Consider the following 25993-nt stretch of genomic DNA (forward strand, 5'->3'; position numbering starts at 1 on the left):
TTTGATTTACTAACTACCACTTTAGGCTCTGTAATCTATAGCTTGAACTGTTGGCCTATGCAATGGTCTTTCACAGCTTGTTCTATTTCCTTGTGCAGCCAAGGTTCATATAAATAGGTCAAACTTTTTTTCCCCAAAGTGAAGTAACCTGCATGCTACCTTAGAAAGTATGTTTTTATAACAGAGTAACAAGTCTGCTGCCTTTGTTTAAAATCTTAGTTTGCAGTAACAGTGACGTATAGGGTAACTTGAAAGGAAATGTATATAAATTACCAGGCTCTAATGACTTAACTACACCCTGCAGTGTCTCATGCCCAGTGGATGCTGGATTGTAGTGTACTGAATAACAGGTCTATAATGAATCTCTACTCTTTCCTCCATGAACATCTAAAGTGTTGGAAAGAGTGGTCTCTATGATTTGTGCAAAATCTCACACTCTAAAAGACCTTTTCACCAAGCTACGAGCGGAAAGATCAATAACAAGTCAATTTCAGCAATTCTTAATATCCTTTTATAAAATAATATTTCTATACAGTCTCATGATGATTGCTGAAACACCTTACTTTTTTACCTTTCTTGTTTTGAAAATGTTTATTTTCTGCTTTTGCTCACATTTTAATTACCAAAGCAGAGGTTTTCTTCAATGCTGTAACTGCAAAATAACAGGCAAAATATTTATACCAATATCCTAGTTGGAAGAATCAGTAGACAAATCTAGAGGTTTGCTTCCTAGAAAAGTATTTCAGCGCCTCACTGCCCTAATAGAAACACCTTCATTTTCTCAAAATACTGGAAGTTATATTTTTTTGTATCTTCCAGAGTGAATAAAAAAGGGGTAGTGGGGGTGGCAGGGAGGGGAGGGATTTTCCTTGTATTTGCCAAATCAGGGATGAGTTGTACCCATACACTGCTAAAGGACATATTCCCAAGATGGACAAGACGGACTTATATATCCTTATGTCTTTACATACATTTGTATATTTGTTTTATTTACTATTTTCTTTATAACTTTCTCCTCTATTCTCTCTAGTTATTATTTTCCTATTTACTATTTTCCCTTTTTGTGTTTCTTACAGTCTAAATTTTTAGCTCTTCCCAGTGCTGCTTAGAATTTCTAGTCATTCTCCTTCATTTGTCTCTTTAGCTCAGAGTAAATGTCCAATATGTTCTTTATTATATCACACATCCATGGAAGTCTTCAAGGTCAGGTTGCTGAGGCTCTGAACAACCTGGTCTACTAGAAAGTGTCCCTATGCACGGCAAGGGGTTTGGAACAAGATGATCTTCCAGATCCCTTCTAATCCAAGTCATTCTATGATTCTATGATATCAAAATAATCTTTCCCAGAAGATATACCAGATACCAAAGGCAACCCAAGAAGTAATCAGAGATTATTTTTTGCTTTGATGAAAGCATTGTAATAGTGTTTCTCCTAGAATTTCAGTCTTAGCAAAAAAAAAAAGATCCTCCTTATTCCCATTCCTTTAATTGTTTTCTCTATATATATGGAAAGAATTTGATCATAATTTTGTTTTGGGGGGTACAGTTAATTTAGTGGTTGATTTTTTTTGTTGCGGTTTTTACTTAATTTATGTAATCTGCTCATATTTTAAAAAAAATAAAGTATGGAATATCAATTTTCCTGAGGGAAAGGGGAACTTTTTAGTTACCTAGGTTTTAGGTAAGGTTAGAGACTTTTTCTGACTCTGAAAGATGAAGTACCTGCCATCTCCTAAAATGTAATAACAGGCTCTTGACAAGCCCAGATCTTCTACCCAGGCAATATTACAAGCTGTTACTCTTTCTCCACTTTATTAACCTACACATGTAGTTCAAATACTTAAATAATATGGGTAAAATTGGCACTACATATGATTAATTTTACCCTACTGCACCCTTGTCACCTGCTTGGTAACTATTTCATTGTTTCTGACATAGAAGTGTCCAGTTTAAAATTAGTAAGTGCTTTCCCTGTGTAGATAATCTATTCCTTTTTAGCTGCAATATTCATCATGAGTTGCAGCTCAATGGAACTTGTATCCTGTCAAAGTATTTCCCTTTTTCCAGACCCTAAAAGCAGCAAGGTTTTACAGTGCTTATTTTGTTTTCCAGACAGACTTTCATTTACTCATATCTGTAGACCAAGTGCTACAGATTTATTATTTCCAATTCTGAACTATGTTCATACTTATGTATGAACATAAGGTTCATATATAACATACTCATGTACTTTGTCATGGCTTGTTAGCAGTGTAATGAATTCTGTTTGCTGGTTTCTGTCACTGAATTTTCACCTTTTCTAAAAATATAACAAATCTTATGGTGAGGGGCATATAGCCAGACCATATACAAAACAGCTGACTCAAGGACATTCAAAAGACACTTCATATAACAGTTGTCTTCTACCTCAGAAAAGATCTATTAGTGCTTTTAGCCACCTTTAGAGTATTAAGATGTAACAGTAACACACATTCAAAGAATTTATCCTAAGTAGTTTCTACTTTTCATTCTTCTTCACATTTCTAGTTAAAGTTACCAGTCCAAAGTCAGATGCAAATAGAGCAGAACACAGATATCCACGTGTTCATGTTTTATCTAATTTCTCTGTGGTTGGAATCTCTGGGTTTTAAGTAGTCGATATCATAACATGGCATCTCTCTCAAACACTATTCTTTCATAATATTATACATTTGAAAAGTGACCTAGTTTTGTAACAGTCCATAAATTACAGATCATAAATCAGATGATTTATGACTAGCTAGACTATGCCTGAAAATGTTTGTGAGTACACATTCATGGGAAGGTGGTTTTTTGTTTTTTTAAAACAAAAAGCTGCAAATCTGGATTTAATTACACATTAATTCAATAAGAAGTTTCAAATTTCAAATTGAGGTATTCAATTTCTTTTATATACACTACTGAATTATACAATCACGAGCTGAATTATTCTTTCAGCTTTTTTTTTTAACTTTTATTTTAAACATTTTTGAATGTTTTCTTCTTCATCCAGGTTAGATTCAGCTGCACAATTTCTCATATACAAACCCCTGTATGGTTCAGGAAGCCACACAGCCTCTTATGCTAATATTCAGATAAATAATTCCTGATCTTTACCTTGATGAAAAAAACAACTTTATAAGACAAAAACATCAAGTTGACATGTTCTTCACATGATGGATTTATAGATGACGTATCTGCTTATGTGACTGGATGCCCAAAAATTGGACAAAATGACACAGTAGTGTAATTAAATCTATGCAATGTCACTTAACAACAAAAACTGAACCTGCCACATGACAGATGTGATGCTGCCACAGAAGAGGCAAGAAACAATAGAAGATATAGAAGAAAAGGCCATAAGGAACAAAACACCATGACAAAGCAGTCAACACCCCTAATGGCTAAGGGGCCACTGAGTAAAGAGGGCCGTAGACAACACCTTTTGGACATGTCTATCTATACAGAGGGTGTTATTACTTTGCTTTAAAGAATTAACCAATATATGGGACTTCCCATTATATACAATAATGGAGAGACATGATATTGAGGAGATGAAATGTGCATAAAGCACAAATATCTCAGAATCCATTGGTTGAAAAAAATATGTTATGGTATGACTTACATTTTGTAGACCATGTTAGGGACATTAAAATATACACGTGGATGTGAATGGTAATGTCAGACGTTATTAGAAAGTTGACTGTATGTTTTTATATTTAGGAGATATTTAATTAAATTTTTAAGGTAAAATAATGTTTAAGGAAAACAATTGGGGTTGTAGGCTATAAATTCTAAGCTGTGCCCATACAAAGAAATAGTTTTGCAAATAACCAGGATACAACATCAGTTTTCACTATTACCTCTCATGCTCAAAAACTAATATAAGTTTTGTTCTTTTAAAAGCAATGTTAAACATAATCATCTATGCATGTGCAGCACAGTTGTCCTATTAAGACACTAAAGGTAAAGCTCTAGCTGATAACAACTCAGTAGGTAGCTAATTTCTAGTTAATTAGATATGCAGCAACTAGCTAATACAGTGTGTAAAACTCTTACCCTCTTTGAACTCCTTAAGACCCAAATTTTCATCCAAAGTGAATGTAACAAAAAAGAGACATTGAAAAGGGATGATAAGGACAGAAACAGAGTTTATTAAATTTAATCTAAAAATGAGGAGCACTTCACCTCATCGCCATTACATTTCCAATGCTCTTAATGAGCCTTCAAAGTGCTAAGCATCTCTGGACTTCTATATTTTGGACTCTGGATGTATAATGGAAACTGAGCTCAGATTTAAAAAAAAAAAAAAGTTTGTGTATCTTCCTTTATATTACAAGATTTCATAAAAACAGCAATGTAATGAAAATCATTGCATTCCAGAATGTTTTGCTTACTCAGCTGTAATTGCCAGAATCATGTCTTATTTCACTTTTGTCAGAAAGGAATACTTAGTGTCTTCTGATGTTCTCCCACACTCTTGAGTGATAAATGAAATAGACTATAGGAAGAAAATAAATTATGAGACTGAAACTCACAATTTACGCACAATTTGTTTCACCTCTTCTACAAGAAGCTTCAAAAATTTACTTTTGGCCCTTGAAATACAGTATGTTTCCATCAACCTCTCTGCATTTTGGAGGGACAGAAGGTAGAGGGCACAATAAAAAGGCCTTCAAAAATCCTGGTTCTCCTGCATTTTAACTGTTCTTCTTCACATATATAAGAAGCCTTATTTTGTAACACTTTCTAGTTCACCAAAACCACAATCTAAACATACTTTTAAAGACTGTACATATCTTTAATATTGTATTCATATATGACACACGTATCTCTATATTATAGAAATAGTTTGAGAATAATGAGACTCAAATGTACCTAACATATATAGCCTAATGGTTAGCTTCACTCAGGTGAGACCTCTAACTTAAGAAATAGAGAAAATGTCCTGGAAGAGTTGAATAGTTGACAGCAGTGGCTTTAATTAGGCTTCACTTTGTCATCACTACTGCTCTTTCTGGCTGTACACAGCTCTCCCAGAAGAACTATAGAGAACTGTCTAGCCAGTCTTAAAACTGAAAGTCAACTGTCATTCATCCTTCCCAGAGCCATGGATCTCTGAGTTGCATCTGACACATATTCCTGTATTGAGGTTGTCATTATTGATGTGAATAGTGCTGATAACTATTTGTTTCATAAGAAAATGCTGCTCTGGTGGAACACCCACTCTTCAACATATAAATGAAACTTCTGAGAAAGAGCAAAAAACGTTTATCAGAGACAGAAAACACACAAAATAGTTCATGCAGCACTAACCATGGAGAAAAATGGAAATTAGTATTAAGAATTCAAATTAATCCTCTTAGCATCAATAAAAATTATTTAAACTCATGAGACTGCCTATTCCCCTTCAAATCATACATATTACAATCTTGTTTTCCTGAAAAAGCAAAGCACAAAACCATTTTGATAACTTCTGGGGGTTTTCCTGCCCTATGGTGTTGATTTTTTACAGCTGATTTTCTTTGCACATTTTTGTATCAAACAAATTTCCGACCCTCCTGTAATTATGTTTCATAACTATTGCTAACTTGGTATTTTCATGATGAACTCTTAAGTTTAATTTTATTGTGTGCATTGAAGTAGCCCAACAGCATTATCTAAGACTTATTAGTAACCAAGGCCCAGAAAACTGGGATTTTTCTTTATATTCTTCTGTTAGATAATGTACCATTTAAATTCCCTACCTCCCTTGTTACTAAGCTTTGTCGGTGAAACAGACTTTGCCTTTAACCAAAAGATTGTGTCCCTTTTTCAGTTGCTTCATTATAAAACAAAATAAAAACCTTCTGTCTTAAACTTCTGACATCTAAATGAATTAAAAAATAAAATCACATAACAACAAAAATCTTTTCTAGAGATTAAATTTTTGCTCTTGTATTTTGCAATAATTTGACTGCATGAATGCTGGAACAGATTAATTTGAAATCCTGCTTAAGTATTTGGAGTTGAAAACAGAGCAATAAGTCATTGAAAATTTAATTTCCCTTAGATTTACAGTGAAAGCTCAGCTTTGATCTATGGCATCTATGTCCCAAGAAACTGGCCATTTTTAATGTTATCACTCTTCAGACACATACTTCCATCACTGAAATACAAGGTATAACAGATATTTGGAACACTGGTAGAGGACTCTAGTAATGAATTAACAAACTGAAAGTGACAGAGAAAGCTTTGTAGAATGTAATTATGATGAACAGACATCAATCAGCATGCTAAGCTTCTGACTCAGCAGTGTGCTTCTGTGTATGCCCCTACTTAATACCAGGAGCAGTCCCACTGCTTTGAGCCAGCCCCAGACCTAGCACAGAGAGGTGCACTCGAGGGGTAGGATGATGCTGCAAGAGCACAAACCTGCCACAGCTGCGCTCCCATCAGGAACAAGTCAGACTCCTGTGATGGCAGGAGCAGCAGCTCCCCTCCTACTCAAATATCTCTGGGTTTTATTTATTGGTTTGATTGACTTTGCACCAGCAAAGTCTCAAGTTTGCTATACCTGGAGGTTCACCCAACAATGATGACAAAGCCTGAGTTGGTACCCCCACTCCTCAAGACTCAACCCTTCGAACATTGAGAATATGCAAAGGCATCCAACCCAACTTTCCAGAATTTAATGGGAATCTTTCACAGGTGTATGCCTCACACATACTCCTTTTGTTCTGTGTGTCTGTAAGTGTGAATACGACACAGCAAATGGACTGTGAATATTGCTCTCTTAGATTCTTAAATATATTAGATTAATAAGTAAGGCCTAGAAGTGAGTTATTATGCTACAGCAAATTTGAAAGAATCTTTGGTTAAATTGTTTAAATTAGGCTATCAATTAAGTGCTGTAAAGTTTATGCGTTCTTAAAACCTCCAGGCCTGAACCATTTGTCAAGTCTGGGGCTAAGTTTCATAAGGGGATCCACTCTCAACATAGTGACTGAACAGGAGAGTTTCCCTTATTCTTCTCTATCTTTATAATTTCCTTATCTTACCCTTTTTCCATCCCAAGCCTCCGCATAGATTTTTGATTGATTTTATATTCCACTCAGATTTTTCTCTGTGTTCTTTTTATAATCTAGCAAGTAGTAGAGTGAACCTTGCCAAGAAATAAGTCATTAAATCTATAACATCAAACAATAACAAGAAATTTTAAAAAATAAATTGCAAGGTTTTTTTTGCATTTTCTAAGTAGCCAGAACAATTCAAGACAATAACTGATGAAAACTGGGGGGGAAAAAAATCCTTTTTTCTCTCTTTCTGGAACCAGGGAAAAGAAAATTCCCAAGTAGAAATTTTAAAGCACTGGTTGCTTCACTCTTCTGATCACCCATCAACGTAGAGTTAAAGCTAGAATTTAGCTATTTGAACCAATGAGTAAATTATGAATCTGTGAAATCACCCATAATGTTATTGTGAAGATTCTGCATTATCTCTTTCAAAAATTTATGTTCATTATAACTTAATATAGCTTTGAACTTCTAGTGAAGATTTCTTGAAAACATTCCCTTTAAAACTTCATAAAACATTCCAGAACATGAAATTTGTCTTGTCCACCTTTTTCAATGGAACATTAAAGAACAAAATTATTGACTACCTCATTTATAAATATTTAAGTACCAAAATGTAGGCAGTCCAACTTGTCTTACTTAAAAAGAACGGGGTATGACAAATGACATCCTTACAATACAGGACCTTTTAGACAAAGAAGAAGAAAGATATAATGGCTTCTAGACTGTGTGCCAATCACAAGAATTATTCTGTTCAGTGGAATTTTGGGAGATTTTTTTTTTTTTTCATAAAGAACTAAGGGAATAATGCTGAATGAAAAATAACCTTACCATTTAAAAAGCTCATCCTATTACCACCAGTGAAGCAGCAGGAAATTCAGCTGCTAATGAACACCTCTAACCTTAACCATATTTATGAAAAAACTTGCTTTGCCTAAGCATAACTGAGGGGAAAAAGCAGGCTTATAGTGTATGAAAAATGACATCTTCAGAAACATTATAACAAAATAATCTAATTCCACAAAAGAAGTATGAATGTTTTTGTACTACCTGTAAGAAGACAGACACTTATCTTCTTCTATGTGACCAGAAGGAATTTATGAATTGAATTACAAAATGGTAATTATAGCATTAGTGTAAGATTAGGAAATGACAAAGTTTCCATTTAACCAAACCATTACATACAATATCATCCAGACAAAAAAAAGTTAAAAAACACCCCAAATTTAAAATGCTCTCTCCTGACTTTCTAATAAGGTCTTTCTCTCATTTAAAAGTATAAGCAAATTATTAAGTCTGTCACAAGTCTTCATGCTGATCTATATATCCATCTTCATTTTAACAAAATCAACCATAAATGCTGTATTCTTGAATTTTTCATGTTCTTCAATGACATTTTACAGTACTATGGATGCACAAGAATGACTACAAAGCATTCTGTAACTTATCTTGTTAGCAGCAGGTTCTTGAACCAGCACAAATACTCAAATAAGCCAGCACTGAACAGAAATAGAATCCTTATATTCTATCTCAAAAGAAAATCAATTTACAATCTCCCACATTAGCTACTCTCATTCTGTTTTTGTTTGTCCTTGTTTTCTCCTTATTAAAGAAAAATTGCAAAAGCTACATTTCTGCCACTAATGCATTTTGGTCAATTAATGAAGCATGCATATTTGTTGTAAGATATAGGATTAAGTGAAATAGTTTTACTAAATTATATGAATAGTTGGATAGAAATTAATTTCTCTAGAATCTACAGCACGTTCACAGTTTTGCCTGACATAAATTCCTCAAAGACCGGTTTCCACAGTATACAGACAAATGTTTGAGAAGAGAATTAGAATATGAGGAAAAGACTGTATAATGAAAAGGCAAAATAAGAGATTATGCTTGTTTCGGTTTGGTTTATTTATGATTTTTTTCCTTGGTTTGGTGGTTTGTTTTTTTTTTTTTAGCATCAGAAAGGAACTTATATGTGTAAATACACCCTAACTCAGCTTTAATTATAGGGTGCAGTACTTAATATCGGGTGTAAATACACCCCAACTCAGCTTTAATTCTCTTCTGTCCTGTACTTCCCAGACAAAACCAACTCTACCATACTCCTTCTGTAATCATAAGTGGAAATCTGCAGAGGCTGACTGGAAGCAAACTTTCGGATTATAGTAGCAAAGAGCTGGATCTGCTGAAAACCAGCCCAAATATAGGAAGTGAGGGAATATGCTGACAGTGCATCAGGCATGCTAAATCAGAGGAAATGTTCCTGAGATTTCCCTGAGACAGAAGATGGCATGTCCCATATGTAGGAGCTCAGCGCCACAGAACACATTCATAAAGCAGATGGACTTACCGTCCTTAAGTAATTAATCTTGCTTTTAATTTTTATGTCTTAATTACTTTGGAAACCTCCTTCCTCTGCTGAAAAAGCCAGGGACTGGGTAGCCTTGTAAAACATACTCTATCACTTTCTCTGTGTCATTCTAGTTCTTAGTAAATCTGAATTGCTTCAGACATCTCTGGTCTAAGCTGCAACAAGGTTGGACACATTTGTAGGAAACATCCATTACAAAACCTGCAATTTTACTCTTTTTTTCTAACTGAAATATTCTCCAACATAGTATTCATATTCCATCAAAGTAATGGATTTTTCTTTGTCTTTCCTCTGGCAGAACACATTCTAAACTTCTATAGAAAAGTAACTACTTTATTTTTGGATCGTGTACTATGGAAGCAATTATTTACTGTGTTTCAAATCTGCATTATTTGCCTCTTATTGCACAAAGGTTTTAATTTCAGTTTTTATAATTATTAAGACTGACAGTGACCTCCACCAGTGACCATGAAGCATTCTACAGAACAGAATTCTGCTTCAAAGCCTCCACTTCTACTCAAACACATTATTACTTCTGTTAATTCATGGGAGTTGATGCCTTTGTAGATTAATATAAGACAAAAAAAAGAAACTCTGTTCTTCACGTTAATTAGGAAATCAAAATCCCATGTCTTTCAAAATTGTTTGTATGACTCTGTTGTGTAACAAATTATATTGTTTCAAGTTACAAGCTAAAAGAAGCAGGCAAGTGAAAAAGTGTGCATCTTTATGATCAGAAACATGTGAAAAGCCTCCCTCTCTCATCAGTAAGTCTAGACCCAATTCACAAAGTATGGTAATTTTGAAAGGGTGAAACCTTTTGCTAAAGGGTAAAAGCTATCTGAAAGCACCTACCCTAGTTGAAGAGGAGGGGAAGAAAAGATGAGCACACCCTGGAAATTCTGCCATTTTGCTTCCCTGTCTCCAGTGGGAAGGTTGTCAGCATCAGCCCTGCAGACTCCATCCTCTGCTGCCCCCATCCATCCCCTTTCGTTACTCCAAGACCTGGTGTGGTAGGTAAGGGACAGGCGAACGGAAGATTTCGGGGTGTGACGGAAAGATAGACCCATCCCCCTCTCTGCCTCTCTTCCCCACTTATCTATTAACTCCAGAAGCCTCAGAGGAATGCAGCCACACCGGCCCAAGTAAATTTCCACTACCCACTATCCCCTGAGACCCCCAACCCCCCTCTGACGTAGCAAAGACCCCTAAAAGCTATTTAAACCCACGAGATAGGATAATAAACGCTTTTCAACCGTCTGCCATATTGGTGTCTGCGTCTGTTGATTAGCCCGAGTAGTCTAGCCGAGAGCAGGCTGCCGTGCTGTTCCTGAACCAGGTCTCTGGTTGTCTTTTATAAAGGCAACATACTGGTGCCGAAACCCGGGACAAAAGAAGAAAAAAAAAAGGAAAAATTTGCCCGGTGGTCGGGATACACCTGGACAGAAGCAGCGGCGGGAACGGTTGGACCGTATCTTGGCGAGGGGAGACGTCCCAGGACCCGCGAGCGTCATAGGCAGCGTCGCATGGGTCGTAAGTATGAAGCAAAGGAGTATCGAGTTTAAGCTCAGGGACTTTTATCTTGCTATAGCAAGGCTGCCTGAACTTGGAGCAACCAAATGCTCAGTGGATGCTATGCATCCGGGGATATGGGAACAGTATACAGCCACGCTAGCTGGGGAGGCGAAATCCTCAGACAGTAGCAAGAACGTTACGGCGCGGGGCGAGGTAGAAAAAACCCCGCGCAAGGCAATAGAAAGGCAAGAAACGCAGAGTGCAGCGCGCACGTGTTTATTAGTTAGAGCCGAGCTCGGGACGGGGGCGAAAGCGCAGACCATCCCTGAGGAGGGTCCACCCGGGACCGGAGACCCGGGAGGGCTCAGCGCGACAACCCCTTCCCCGGATCAGAGCGCAGCCCGGCCCCGCCGCGGAGCTGAGCCCAGCCCAGCCCGGCAGAGGCAGCGCAGCCCCCGGAGCAGCGCGTTTCGAGCGGCGCGGCCCCGCTCCCGCCGGAGCGCGCTCTGAGCGGCGCGGCTCCGCTCCCGCCGGAACCCGGACCCGCCCGCGGCTCCGCGCCGCTTCCCCGCCAGCGCGCCGAGCGGAGCGGCGCCGGGCCCCGCCGCAGAAGCCCCCCGGGACACCCCCGCCGCGGAAAACCCCCGGGGAACCCCCGCCGCAAAAAAGCCCCGAGAAACCGCGGCTTGCCGATACGTCCCGCCGCCGCCACCGATCGAAAGTCCGTTGCCAGAAGCGCAGCCGCGCGCGGAGCGCTTTTGGCAGGGGCTGGCGGAGGAAGCCCGAGACGCAGAAGCCGCGGCCCGAGAAGGCACGGCAGCGTGGCCACGCCGCTGCCTTGAAAATGGCGCCAGATGCCGCGGAGGGGGGCGGGGCCCGGGTAGTCTCAGCGCGAAAACTCAAAACCCGCGCGATTTCAAGGGCGCGTGCGCGCGGGAGAAAGGGGCGGAGAGCGGCTCGGGGCAAAGAGCCAATCAGCGGCCGCGCCTAAAGCTGCCACCATATAAGGGAAAAACCACCCCCCGCGGGGGGCGCGGCGAGCCGGGGGGGCGGGAGCGGCCCCTCCCCCGCGGGGAGGAGCGAGCCCGGGGCCGAACAAAACGGCGCGGAGCCCCGGAAGTGCGGTGGTATTTGACTTCCGCCGCGGAGCCTGGCCACAACTCTGCCGGCTCAGAGGAGCCGGCGGAGGCTGACCGGGACCCCAAAACGAAAGATACGGAACCAGCACAGTTTAAAACAAAACCAAATAGAGTTCTAAGCCGCACCGAAAAGCAATCACAATACCCCTTGGAACTGCGAGAAAAAAGAGCGTCTCGCCAAGGAATACGAGTCCCAGCCCCAGACACACGGGGGTGGGGAGGGGGGGGAGCGCGCGCGGGCGAACCCAGCCTCCTCCCACCGCAAGCGGCGCCCGTGCCGCAGAGTCAGCAGGAGACGCCCCCGATACGGGACCCCGGGGTAGCCCTGGCCATGAAAGTGGGGAGAAAGCCCCCAGGGATGTAGGGGACGTGCTGCCTCTGTAGCAGTCAGAACCCCCACGTGGTGAGACTATGAAAGCCACTGCTGCACACCACTGCTACCAACCGAACCTGACCCTCAAAACAAAACTAATGAGAAGCTATGAGTTCTGTTTGCAGGACATGCTTGTGGACCGTCCCCGTGACACAGACACCCCTGCTCCAGAAAGAGATGACAGACCACCAAACTGCCAGACAACACCTGAGAATCCCACGGTGGTGAGATCCAAACATGCACAGTGTCTTTCTTCATGCAATTTTGCTGTTTAGAGGCTTGTGGCAAGGAAAACAAGCTAGCCCAGGCCACTACCCTCTAATAAATACCCCATCCTTTGTGTTCCACATAGCCAGCCTGTTTAGAAGCTACCTTACTAACCCCAAATAAAACCAAATCAAACCTGACTAACCCCTATTAGTTTTGCTATGATGTTAAACCCACTTTTCTACAAAAGCATTGCTTTAGATACCCCCTTCAGTTACTCCACGGCCAGTACCCCCCACCAGTGCAAGTGGGACACTCCCCACAGAAGACCAATAAGTAAATAGTCCCATCCACATTTGAGATGTAAGTTTGCCAGAAACCCAGAGTGAATCCTTATATGTTCCTTGCCAAGTTTAATAACTCTATCGATTTCTGTGTTCAAGTTCTGATTGTTTCTAAGGTCCTACATCACTCAGACGAAAAAAAATACCATCTTCTCGAAGAACCTAACAGACTCCGCAAAAGAGAAATCATCACAAGTATAACTATCGCGATGCTGCTCGACCTGAAAGCAGCTGACACCGCCACGGGCGTCTCAGCCATTGCGACCCAGCAACACAAACTCTCTCAGCTGCAAATGACCATCGACAAAAACCTGCAGAAGATCGAGAAATCCATCTCCTACCTAGAAAAATCAGTCTCTTCGCTTTCAGAAGTAATTTTACAAAATAAGCAAAGACTAGACCTTTTAAAGCCTTCAGCACCTGCCTTAAAAAAATCTACCCAGATCTACTAAACCACCCTTTCCTTAACAAGTTGCAAGTTTGTACCTCACTCCAGTGCCTCTACCTACGACTACCTCATTTTGTATGTGATAAGGAGGGGGGAGATGTGGTAGGTAAGGGACAGGCGAACGGAAGATTTCGGGGTGTGACGGAAAGATAGACCCATCCCCCTCTCTGCCTCTCTTCCCCACTTATCTATTAACTCCAGAAGCCTCAGAGGAATGCAGCCACACCGGCCCAAGTAAATTTCCACTACCCACTATCCCCTGAGACCCCCAACCCCCCTCTGACGTAGCAAAGACCCCTAAAAGCTATTTAAACCCACGAGATAGGATAATAAACGCTTTTCAACCGTCTGCCATATTGGTGTCTGCGTCTGTTGATTAGCCCGAGTAGTCTAGCCGAGAGCAGGCTGCCGTGCTGTTCCTGAACCAGGTCTCTGGTTGTCTTTTATAAAGGCAACACCTGGCTATGGGATGTGGTTTTGGAAAGCGCCCAGTGTGGCTGAGCCCAGTAGAGCCAGCGTGGTGTGGAGGAACAGCCCCAGTGGAGCCCAAGCCCCGGTGCAGCAGAGCAGTGGCAAGGCACGACACAGACAGTACAGCTTGCAGGGGTTTGGCCGTCATTGTTTTCCATTGCCTTGGGCTTGGACAGGGTCAGTTGGCAGCATGGGAACAGCCACCATCTTGTATTTGTCCTGGCATCCAGAAAGAACCAAGTTTATGTGGTTTTCTGTGTGAAAAGCACCTTCCATTTGTATACTTTTGTTAATGCTATTGCTGCTGTTACTATGCATTTCTTATTCCATTGCTTTTTTTTTTTTTTTCAGTAAATTGTTATCTCAACCCATAATCTCTGCCTTTGTCCCTCTCATACTGGAAGGGGCTGGGGAAGTGGCTTATTTGTAATTTAATTTCCACCTGGTGTTAAACCACCACAACAACACTGAAATGACCGAGACCTTGACTGAATTTACCTAGTGCCCAGCTTGAACCGCCTGGTTCATTCCTCTGGTATATGCTATTAAAATCAAACCAAGGACAAACCGCTTCTGTGGAGAGGCATCTCTCAAAGCTCTGGGCTACACCTGGCCTGCTCTGATGGTTAGGTGTGCACAGAAAAGAAATCAAGAACATGAACTCACAACAAATTTGTGCCCAGATAAGACATTTTGGAGCAGGAAGCCAGGAGGTGATAGTAACCTAGGTATCAATGTCCAGATGGCTATAGTGATAGAGAAAGTAAAAAGAAATTGTGATGTCCTTGGTTACTTACATCAGTCAGCTGCGCTGGAAAGCAACAAACAGCAACACAGCCTTTCAAGGAGGGCATCCTTGCACGGTGGTCTACTTACAAGTACCTTTTACATTATATGCCACTAAGCAGTGTGGTTCTGTTCCTGCATCTACCTCACCCATGACAATTATCTAAAATACTCAGTTTTGCAATCCACTATCATATCCAGTGATTTATTTTTCCACTAGAATCCTAGGCTTAGATAGTCAGTAGTACACACAAAGTCCCTTCAAATTGTGAAGAAAAGAGATGCATTTGGCAATTTTTTGCGATATTGAATCAAGGAATTTATAGCCCAGAATAGATCCTGAGATTTATGAAAGCAGATAACGGTATAAGCATTGCCAAAACTCTGTGATTGGTGTATTTTAGTAATCATGAATCAATTAATTTTTACTTGGCAATTCTTACAATGAAAAAATCCAAACCATCCTCTCACAGTGGGGCTTGTTTTAAAGCCCTTGTATACAGAGAACAAACTCCCTTGAGGCAACAGACCTTGTAATGTGCACTTCTTCTATCCCAGTGCAGTTTAGACTGTAAAGAATGCTAATTAATCTCCTACTACCTGATAGCATATGCACAACACTATTTTTACAGTATTATTCAAATATTTAAAATGTTTCGACAAAATATATTCTGAGAACATATTAACAGAATATGAAAGGACTAAATCATGGGAATTCTTCATTACAGCTGATATGCTGCATGTAGCACAAGAACATGACCAAATACAGTAAATGGCATTTACAGTAAATAAATTGTAATTGTAAAATTTTGAAGATGGTATTAAGAGATTTAATACTGTGAAAGACTTTAATTACTCTTAATGGCTTAAACACTGTTATGAATAACCTGTTTGCCCATTATGGTAAAACTGTGTAAAGAAGGTGTGACCACCAAAGCCACTCCTCCCTGAATATGCCTCTGGACTGGAACTTTAGACTGTGAGTTAAACTGCCCAATCGAACTTGAGATAAGATAAAGGTGACACTATTGTCCATTTAGCTCAGATTTAGGGAGAAGCAAATCAGGCTGAGGGAGATGAATGTATCAAGAAAGACATCAGCTCTGGCTGGCTTCGGGGGCAGGGAGTAAGGGGAGAGAGTTTTTGGATATGTGGCATAACCTCAGGTGAGCAGCAGTCAACACCCACAGTCCCTTACACAAATTTCTCAGTTACAAACCACTACCCACCGCCCCCCCCCCCCCCACCTCATCTATGGGACATTCACATTGGAGGCAGCTGAGGAGGTGTCATGTTCCATCAAAGACCCCCTGAACTTCTCCCCTGTTGCCGAGGCCTTGAACCCAGAGCACTGCACTTGATGCAAAGTGATGCTGCAGATCCACAGTCTGTTGCAAGAGACAGTGTCAAACTTGCCCCCCACCCCCCTGCCAGGGATGGTACCTGGACATTATCTGTCACCACAGGCTCCCAGCTGCGTAATAATTAGCATTGACTCCATGATTGCAGAAGGTTGATCAATTGCTTTACTCTATCATCTTATCCTATATTATACTATACTTATTAAGAAACTCAGTAATCCTTACAGCCAGCTGGATACAGCTTTGACCTAATTGGTCAATCCATCCAAACACCATTCAGTGTCCAATTAAGAAATCACCCTTTGGTAAACAAATCTCCATTACATATTCCACATGTGCACAACAGCAGGTGCAAGTGGAGATAAGAATTGCTTCTCATTCTTTCATCTGATCTTCTCACAGCCTTCCCCAGGAAAATGCCTGGGAAAGTCTGTGCCTGCTTTGTGGCCAGAGAGCTGCCGCCACAATTCTCAACTGGCCTGAACCTATATAAATCTACTGAACTCTATGTTTTGCAGGATCCTCACCACCCAGAAAACTTTGAGAAGAGATCAGTGGGAGTGGTGATTTTTTCTACTTAATCTGTCTCTGTCACTCTCTTTCTCACCCCTCCCATACCTCTTTTTTCTATTTCTTTATATCTCACTCTCTCCCTCCCTCATATTTTCTGTTAAATAACATCCATACTTTTGACTTCAGCATATGGTCTTGTTCGCACCTTAATTTGAGCAGAGGCATCTCTCTAAACAGTTTAATAACCCCATTGTAACAAATATACATCAATGTTTCAGTGTTTTGGGAGAATGAAACATTTTTGTATAAATTATTTTAGTTCTTTCCTTATTTCTGCCTGAAAACACAGGCATGTAAATCTGAATTTGCTAGTAGGTACTATAAAAAGCCAGTAGCAGGTAAAAATAACTACTTGCCTCCCAACTTACAGAGATAAGGTGTATTGTTTTATTTATTTACCACAGTAAGGTACAAGAAGATGTACAGTATTGAACTTTCTCCCCTTTGATCTTTCTCTAAATTATTGAAAGACTTAACACGGCTGTTACAGAAATAAACCAAACTGAAAATGTATAGTTAGCCTCAGAGGTGTGTTCTCCCATCCATGTATGCACATAGTCTCTATTAGCATTAATGAGAACTAGGCATGCATATGGATGAGAGAGCAGACCCCTTAATTTGTTTAGATGAGACCAATTTTAATCAGTGTGAGCTAATGTATGCTTGTGTGGTTCGTGAGTCAACCTGTTTTGAGGGTTTCACTTCATATTCCAGGAGCCTGTGTATGCTGAGACTATTTGAAACATAAGAATGTCAGAAGATTAGTCAGGAATATTATTCTCAGGGTACTTTGTCCCAGTGAGAAGAGGAGCCACAGTGACATGGAGTGACCTCACAAAAGCAAACCAGGACAGAGAGCAACTGTTGAATGCCAGAAGCATGATTTTGCATTCAATCCCTACCATTAAAAAACCCTTAACAGCCATCATTGAGGTCTGATATAATAAATCATTGCTCTTGATTATTAAACACGGGTCAGTAAACTTGTGTTCCTAGTAAATCTTCAAAATTTGTAATACCTTCTAACTTCACAGCAAATTCATAATAAACTCAGTAAATATGTTTATTCAAGCAATACATGCATCAAGAAAAAATATTAAAATGCATGACAAAAAAAAACCCTAAAGCACAAAATGCAAGGTGAGACCTAAGACTTGCTCGGAGAAAAACTTATGATATTCAGCCCCTCATTTGAAAATGACTTTCAGTCTCAAAACCAAAAAGCATCTTTTATGTTAAATACACTATCTTTCTACTGCTTCATCTTTTACTGATAACGATTTTCCTAGCTCTCATCAATCCCACTCTGTGAAGATTAGATTGATTTTAAAGACACAGAACTGAAACAGACAATGAAGGCATTGTCTGTTTCATGAAAAAAAAATGCACAGACAGATAAATATGGAAGCTTTTTTTTTTTTTTTCCAAGAGAAAATACATGTTCCCACACTGAAGACATATACATGTGGGTAAAGGACAATAAACTACACCTCTATACATTTACCTATAAAATAGACCACTAGTGCCGATCCACTTGGAAGATGATGATCCATAATTGTCTTTAGGTCATTTTGTTAATCTTTCCTTCAAGGTTTTACATTATCGGTGCTCAAACCATCTATTTGACAAATGTAACTTTTAGCTTCTAAGAGGTTTCAGCTATTGTGTTTTATGAGGTTCTCTGTACAGCCATGAGTAACCTGTAAAGATCATCCTAAATAAAAGTCTAGTGTAACCTTGCACTACATCCCATAAATAGCCAGTCTGAAACAAAGAGAATCAACTGAAAACATATTAAAAGTTCTAAAAATATCCTCATGTTCTCTTTTTCCTCTTATTTCCTCAGAACATGGAGCTTTTCCTACTAAATTCAGCATAATGCCAGAAGAATATAACCAGTAACTGACACAGATACACAATGCTTCCGTTTCAAGAGATGCTATTTTTAGTACAACTGATGGTGACCACCCAGAAAACTGGATTATTTCATTCTAATATGTTGCATCACTCTCAATAGCTCAGCGGGAAAGTTGAGAGAGAAATGGTGTGAATGCACATTTAGACATTCTCTCTATGCTGTTTACATGTAAATTGCCAAACACTTGGAGATCGACAATTTAAGATGCAGTCTTAGGAGAGTTTATGAAAGGAATCATGAGCATGTGACAAACAATGCTTTAAAAATGGAATTACCACAAAAAAGGGTGCATTTTCCTCTTATATATAAACTTTACTTATTTATTTATTCCAAATATGCATTTCACCATAATAAGTGAGATGATAAAGAGAAATACACTATTGGGGAACCTTTTTCATCTTGGTAAAGAGTAAATGTTTTCTAGGCAGGCAACACATTGGACCACTGATTTCTTCAAGTGAAAAAAGTTTTTGGAAGTCAATACTGATATTGACATTGAAACTTAAATGCAAGTATTAAGAGAAATGTTTCTGAGATATCCATTTGGATTACCTAATTTCAAAACACATTGCAGAATATGGATAGAGAAGAGAAAACTGGAGAGTGGAGTTAAGCATTTTTATCAGAGACGATGCTTGGTAAATTATTACCACATTATTTTTATTACAGATGTACGAAAGTATGAAAATAAAAGACTGTTATAGGCATTTTCTAAGTGAATAATATTTTTCTGCTACGTAAAGTCATGTAATATTTATAAGATAAGGACTTATTTCCATGAGTCTTAGCATCTGAGGGAAAGCAAGCTGCAGTGTGTAGTTACTAAAAAGTAGCTACATAGTGAGTTACTTAATAATTTATAACAATAAATTATAATAGTAACAGTTTATCTTAACTGGGAATAAACTCAAACTATCAAATCCTAAACTGATCCCAGCTGGATATCATGTTACATATTTGCAAAGTTTATAAACCCTATCTCCGATAATCCCCAAATAAAATATATGCATGAATAAATTAACCTCATTATTTCAAATGAACATGTAATATTATTTTGTTCGTTGCTCTGGGCCAATCTGTGTTCCACATCAAATTCAGCACATCTGCACAACATTCCAGCAACCTTCCCAATCTTAGGAGAGTGGTATCCAAGATACATACTAAGGTATTTGAGCTGTATCATCAAATTTTATTTATTTATATGGTATCTCTGTAGTCAGTGAAAGGGATGTCATAATGTTTAGTTTACTGGATAGTTAAAACAGACCTCCAATTAAACACATTAAAATGAAACTTCATTGGATTCAAAATTCACATCAGGGGAAAACTAACAATTTTATTTTCATAAATTCTGTGAAGAGACTAATTTTCCTTTTCCATCAATTTATACAGATGCCTTAATCACAATAGCTTAGGTAGATCAATTAAATATACATGAAAGAATCGACTGAGCAGTTCTCATACCTTATGCAAAAGATCCATCTCTCCTCTCCTCTCCTCTCCTCTCCTCTCCTCTCCTCCTCCCCTCCCCTCCCCTCCCCTCCCCTCCCCTCCCCTCCCCTCCCCTCCCCTCCCCTCCCCTCCCCTCCCCTCCCCTCCCCTCCTCTCCTCTCCTCTCCTCTCCTCTCCTCTCCTCTCCTCTCCTCTCCTCTCCTCTCCTCTCCTCTCCTCTCCTCTCCTCTCCTCTCCTCTCCTCTCCTCTCCTCTCCTCTCCTCTCCTCTCCTCTCCTCTCCTCTCCTCTCCTCTCCTCTCCTCTCCTCTCCTCTCCTCATGCTTTTAAACTAAGTTGACATTTAGGACTTTGGCTTTAGGAAGCTGGAAGCACCTCTGCAAAAATCCATGTCTTCTGAAATTTAAAGTAGGGCGTGAGGGTCTGGAGCAGACTTGAGGGTCACAGATATGCTATCAGAAGGCACAGAGCCAAAAGATCACTTCCCAGTGCTAATGGGAAAAAAGAGGTTAAACCCTTCTGTGTCCTGGATCCTTTTCAACCATTTCCAGAAACTTATTACTGAGTAACTAATATGCCCCTCAAAAATCACAGATGCAGGAATTTGTCTCCAGTGTACGGAAAAAATCACAGCTTCTCACTCGGCCTAGCAATACGTTTGGGTACAGAGATTTAATACGGTCTTTAGTAAATTAGTTTAAATTCAGTCAGACTGGTAAAAAAAACCCTGTCTGAATTCTTAGTCAAATTTTTGCATGAAATTCTGCATATTCATTGTCCTTTTCCCAACTGCTCCTTTCTATAGAAAATAGTTTAAAATATTAGAAATCATAGCAATCGTTGATTTACGACTTTGGCCAATTTTGTCTTGAATTTTGCAGCTATTTTACACAGGCTAACTTTACAATACCTTTTGAGATGAAAAAGACAAAACCAGTAAATAAAAAGCATTGATGTAAAGAGGTATGTATTGCTTAGAGTTATTAAACAGACTTTAGAGAAATGCGCAGCTACTCACCACCTATTGGAGTCATGCTGTGATGGCAAAGGCAGAAAAGGAAATAGTTTTATACCTTTTATTTCTCTGTTAACAGGGAACACGCTTTTTTCAGAGCAGTTTCATATTGAAATTGTGAACTGGAAGACTATACAGCTCCACATGCTCACATACTTTTTATTAGCAAATCACTTATGTGTGGTTTTAAATTAAGCATGTCAGTACACTTGCTGTACTCATCAGTACTAGTCACATGCTTAAATAGGCTTGGAAGTCTTTTTGGTTAAAGAACATTAATATCTTACAACAACAAGCAGTAGTAGTAGTTTATGAACAACTGTGAAAACAACCCCGGGAGTTTCAGATATGAAAAAGCCTGCAGGCATTTCATTTAAAGTTTATATAGATGAAATAAAGAAATAATAATTTCTGATGAAAACCAGAATTTACATTAGAACAGTTTAACGTTTAGTGATCTAGAATTTCTCAGTTCTAATGCATTACTACCTTCCAATCTGTACATTAGTATGCATTCTTAATTGCATTTGCTATTCAAGCAGTTACACATGCACAATCATATCAACACAAAGATTTGTTGATACTAAATGGAAAAAACCCAGAATCTTCCATCGCAACATAATAAAACTTGACAGAGAACTGTAGTTTAATTGCTACCAACAGCTATCATACCTCTGCTAGAAACTGCTGATCCAGGCAACTGCTTACTATAGCTGTTGATTAACCATATGTGAATGTGTAAAATTCTAGGTTTATGACCTCTGGAAAAAAAGGCAGGCAATTCTGGAAGACGTAAAGGATATTGTGAGGTTCAGGGAGAAAATTAGAAGAGACAAAACCCACCTAGAACTTAAATCTGGCTACTGCTAATAAAGACAGTTTAAAATGTTTGTTTCACTACATCAGCAACAAAAGGAGGGCTAAGGAGAATCTTCATTGTTTATTGGATTTGAAGAAGAAATATAATAACAAAAGATAAGTAAATGTCTGAGGTACTTATTTGCCTCAATTTTTATGGTAAGACCTGCTGTTCTCTGGGTACCCAGTCCCCTGAGCTGGAAAACAGGCATGGGGAGCAGAATGAAGCCCCCATAACACATGGGAAACGATCAGTGATCTGCTATAACAGTCACACACAATCTAAGGGGTTGGGTGGAATTTACCCAAGGGTACTTAGGAAGCTGGCAGAAGTGCTCACCAAACCACTTTCCATCATTGTCTTGTTTAACTGGGGAGGTAACAGTGGATGGTAGTTTGGCTAGTGTGATGCCCATCTATAAAGAGGTTTGGAAGGAGGATCTGGGGAGCTACAGTATGTCAGTATTACTTCAGTGTCACTAAAAGGAATGGAGCAGATCATCTTGAATTTTACCACATGACATGACAATTTCTAAACCATGATGACTAGATGTTCAGGTCTAGTCAGCATGGGTTTAGAAAAGGAAGGCCCTGCTTGACCAAACAGGTCTCCTTTCCATGGGAATTCAACATCCTTACTGGATGAGGGAAAGGTTCTGGATGTTTTCTACCTGGACTATCCTTTGACACTGTCTCCCACAGCCTTCTCCTGGAGAAACTGGCAACTCAAGACTTGGACAGGTCCACAGTTTGCTGGGTAGAAAATTAGTTGGATGGCTGAGCCTGAAAAATGCTGGTGAATGGGTTTACATCCAGCTAGTGGTCAGATCACTAGTAGAATTCCTGCTGTCTCAGTTTTGGGGTTAGTCCTGTTTAATTTCTTCATTGAGACCATGGACAAGGAGATTGAGTGCACCCTCAGTCATTTTCAGGTGATACCAATTTGGGAAGCAGTGTTGATCTGCTGGAGGGCTCTGCAGAGGGATCTGGACAGGCTGGATCAATAGGACAAGGCCACTTGTATGAGGCACAATAAGGCCAAGTGCAGGGTCCTGCATTTGGGTCACAACAACTTTCTGCAGCACTACAGGCTGGGTGCAGAGTGGCTGGAAACCTGCCCAGCAGGAAAGTACCGGGGAGTGCTGGCTGACCACCAGGTGAATACGAGCCAGTGTGTGCCCAGGCGGCCAAGAAGGCCAATGGCATCCTGGCCTGTATCAGCAATGGTGTGGCCAGCAGGACAGGACAGCGATTGTTCCCTTTTACTCAGCAAGGCAAAACCACACCTCAAATCCTCTGTTCTGTTCTGGGACACTCACCCTCCAGAGAAAGGCAACGGAGCTGGGAAAGGGCCTGGAACATAAACCTGTGAGGAGTGGCTGAGGGAGAGGGGGTTGTTTACCCTGCGGAAAAGGAGGCTTTGAGGACAACTTACTACTCCTTTCAACTACCTGAAGGGGGTTGTTGTGAGATGAGAGCTGGTCACTTCTTCCAGGTAACAAGTGGTAGGGAAAGAGGAAATTACTTCAAGTTGCATCAGAAGAAGGTTTGTTTAGATATTAGGAAAAAAATTTCTTCATGGAAAGTGCTGTTGAGCACTGGAACAGTCTACCTGGGAAAATTATGGAGTCACCATGACTGGTGGTGATGCATGTAGCTGTAGCACTTTGGTCCATGATTTAGCGGCAGGGTAAGTTTTCTGGTTGGACTTGATGATCTTAATAGTCTTTTCCAACCTAAATGATTCTATCATTTCTACTTGCATAATTTTTTGATGCCTACCAGACAATGGATATCATGCTACTTATTTGCACAGTTTTGGAAAAAAGTATCTTTAGTAGTCTTAAATCTACAGCTCTCACCATGACAGAATAATGTCTTTAAAAGCCTGAAATGCAAATTAAATACAAAAATAAACTCAGGCAATATATTTCAGACAAACTGAAATTAAGTAATTGTTAGTTTTTTAAAGACTATTTTCACTTAATATTTTGTCTACTTGAATATGTTTTGTCTCTTGACATATGTCAAGAGACATATGCGTGTCACATGTGTTTGGACATAATACCTTTGACAATCATTATTTTAAAATTGTGTTACAGAGTTGATGAATTACCAGCAACTCACAGATATTCAAATGTTCATGAAACCAAATGTAATTTCAAGAAACTTTTTCTTGGTTAAATGTGTTTACTTATTTCAAAAAGCCCAGTATTTTGTGAATTTCCTTACACACATCAAATTTTTTAAAAAAACCTCTTATTTGAGGTACATATGCAAATGTTCCCCTTCTTACAAGCTCATGCATTTTGTCGTGCTTTGGAAAGACATGGATATGTTCTTGGCTAGCTCTTCTTTGCAGCTACACTTCTATCCCAAAAAAATCTTCAAAATTCAGGAATTGGAAAAGTCAAACAGAAGATTGTGGAACACTTGGCCAACCTAAAAATTTGGGTTGTATTTGAAGTTTGTCTCAGACACCCTTCTTAGACTCCAAATGCTCAACTCTATCTTTAGGCAAGGTGATGAGTGTAGTCCATACTTTCCATAGCAGCACATCATCTCTGTAAATCTCTGTTGTCCTGCCTCTCCCATTTTGAGATACCTTTGAGAGAAACTTCCCATTAAGCTCTGGAAACCTTTAAGTTCCTGAATTTTCAATTCCAGAAGGTAGTTGGAAGAAATTATATAGCATTTTTCACACAGGAATCATCTTTTTCTTTCTAGTCTCTTCCAGATGAAGTATTCCAAAACTATACAGGCAACTTGTACAACATGTTACAGAAAGACTGAGACTTAATTTTGTCTCTTAATGTTTTCCTTATGAGAACCTAGAATTCTCCAATCAAAATTTGGGATGTAGATCGGATCTTCTGTCTGCTCCCTTGAGATTATGTAGGAAAACAATGCATTCGCCTTAGCATAGCACTTAACTGGTGAATAAAAGAAAAATAATGATTTTTTATTTCCTTTGTATGCTTCTTGAAGAAGACATGGGACTACAGCAGATGCCTTGAGTAAAGTTAGAGGTATTAAGGCACCAGCTTATATAACTGCTTTGTTTGCCTTTCCAAACCTGAATTAGATCATCATCCCTTTCATAGGATAGGCTTCAGATTTCTGTGTTCTCTTTTGGCAATGACCTTGCAAATTAAAGTGTAACATAAGGAGTGAATTCTGTTATCAGACTGCTCTTCAAATATATCCCTTTTAAGTACACAAAGATCATTGAAACTTCATTGCTATTGTCTGATAGGCAGATAGTGCCTGTCACTTCATAGAGTCCACTATTTTATATTCCTTAAGGAATGGGGAACTATGGTGTCAATTTTAAATTTGAATTTTTCAAGTTAAATGCACTAAGTAAATTCACATTTGTTTACTACTAAAACTGACAACAAACATAATGCCACAGTCTTCTAATTTTTTTTTTTTTTTTTTTTTTTTTCTTTTCAACTCTGCTCTTGTGGTTAAGTGGGAATCACTTCCTGGCTACCTGCAACACAAAGTTTAAGCTGTGTGCATGGAAGTGACATACAAAGTAATTTAATGATAAATTTTGCATCAAGAAAAAAAGAACATAATTACTGACAGGAATTATCAGGATAACAGCAAGTTGCTGCCACATCAAAGTAAGGGAACATTATGGGAACTCAAATAGAGGGTCCAAAATTAAGGAAAGGATTTGAAGTAGTATAAAGGAGTATGGGTTTGTACTTTGATTATTTCAATGTCTCTATTATGGTGACCACTAATTTTCTTTCTAGAACTTCATATAAAAATAGAAGATTAATAATTCTATCTTATTTGACAATTTTAATAATTTAGGAATTTATTTCTTTTTTGTTATGAAAGGGGGAACCATGAGCTGCAATTACTATCTCTTCCCTCTTGAGTGATACACTTGCAGTTACTCCAACTCTGGTGCTGAGTTGAATATGGTTAATACTCATTGAGTTGGTTGAGTATGGTTAATAACTGAGATTTGCTTTAGTTTTTCCTAGTTACTGCACTAGGCATTAGAGAACCAGAGTAAGAAGCACTGCCTTACAGCTTAATCCACCTCACTGGGAAGTCAACAAGAAAACTCAGGTTCACATCACTGGGA

General features: G+C 39.3%; 1 protein-coding gene and 1 long non-coding RNA gene across 11 annotated transcripts in view; both read right to left on the reverse strand.

Annotated features, from left to right (window-relative positions):
* The window catches only part of CDH12 (cadherin 12), a 638254-nt gene that overhangs the window by 176978 nt on the left and 435283 nt on the right, over window positions 1-25993 (reverse strand). The window lies entirely within an intron of this gene.
* On the reverse strand, window positions 1600-20072 carry LOC140682301 (uncharacterized). Its single transcript, XR_012053839.1, has 2 exons — window positions 13911-20072; window positions 1600-10431 (listed from the first exon to the last, which is right to left on the reverse strand). It is a non-coding gene; the product is annotated as an uncharacterized lncRNA (long non-coding RNA).

The sequence above is a fragment of the Taeniopygia guttata genome, chromosome 2, assembly GCF_048771995.1.
Source record: "Taeniopygia guttata chromosome 2, bTaeGut7.mat, whole genome shotgun sequence".
In the NCBI taxonomy this organism is placed as follows: domain Eukaryota; kingdom Metazoa; phylum Chordata; class Aves; order Passeriformes; family Estrildidae; genus Taeniopygia; species Taeniopygia guttata.